Source organism: Odontomachus brunneus, unplaced genomic scaffold, assembly GCF_010583005.1.
Source record: "Odontomachus brunneus isolate Ranch 3 - 2012 unplaced genomic scaffold, Obru_v1 Obru_scaffold_401, whole genome shotgun sequence".
In the NCBI taxonomy this organism is placed as follows: Eukaryota; Metazoa; Arthropoda; class Insecta; order Hymenoptera; family Formicidae; genus Odontomachus; species Odontomachus brunneus.
In genome coordinates, this window is record NW_022639851.1 from 63,144 (window position 1) to 64,425 (window position 1,282).

A 1,282-nucleotide genomic window follows, 5' to 3' on the forward strand; every position below is an offset into this window, starting at 1 on the left:
GCATATTCTGGACGTTTTTCGGACGTAGCTCGCTTTAAACGGATCAATTGTCGCCTGTAGAAGTCTCCCGTGATGGTTTGACCAGGTTTTAGCAGCTCATAGTGGATCACACCCTTCTGATCCCACCAAATACAGAGCATTACCTTGGCATCATGGATATTCGGCTTCGGCGTTGATGTTCCCGGTTGGCCGGGCTTTACATACGATTTTTTGCGTTTCGGGTTGTCGTAGTGAATCCATTTTTCGTCCCCGGTAATAATTCGATGCAGAAAAGACTTCTTTTTGTACCGTTCAAGTAACATTTCGGACATGCAAAATCGTCGTTCTCTCGGTATCTTTCGGTTTCAATTTGTATGGGACCCAATTTCCTTGCTTTTGGATGTATCCCGCGGCTTTGAGTCGTTTCGAAATAGCTTGTTGAGTAACTTCCAATGTTCTTGCGAGCTCTTTTTGCGTTTGACACGAATCTTGATCGAGTAATGTTTCTAATTCTTCATCTTCAAACTTTTTCGGTTGACCCGAACGCTCTTTGTCTTCAACAAAGTCTTTGTCTTAAAATCACCACTTTGAAATCGTCGAAACCATTCTCTGCAAGATTTATCCGACGGTGCAGATTCACCATAAACTTCCACAAGCATTCGATGCGCTTCAGCTGCACTTTTCTTCCAATTGAAACAGAAAATCAAAACTTACCGCAAATGGTGCTTATTTGGAACGAAACTCGACATTTTCAACGCAGGAAAAATTAAACTTGTTGTGCAAAACTCAAAGGCTTGTAAACAATATTTGGTTGACAGATCTTGACACTTCACGATACAGCAAAAATCAGCTGTCGCCGTCAACCATTTATAGCACCTAGAGCCATCTTTTGAAAACGGACCGAACTAAGTTGTACACCCAATACAAAAACATAATTGCACTCCTAATGATTGGTACATCGATCAACGTGACGGGCAGAGGTTTAGCCACACAGCGTACCATGATATTGAATGATAATGCGATCGACTATGTTCACTGGGACGATCCCAACGAGCTGGTGAATCGTCTGCGATTGCTGGAAGCCTCTCGACAAGCTGGCAATAACGCTCACGGTAATGAAATTTTTTCCATTATCGAGGAACTTCGCGAGACGGGCCGTGTTATAAATTAAATCACACATCGATGATGCGCGTTGTTTGCATCGAAATGTCAATCAATAAATTTGGTGTTTCGCTCAAAAAGAGAGAACCGCTGATGATGGACTATTACACGTGGAGAGGAGTACTCAGAAATTACGTACGCG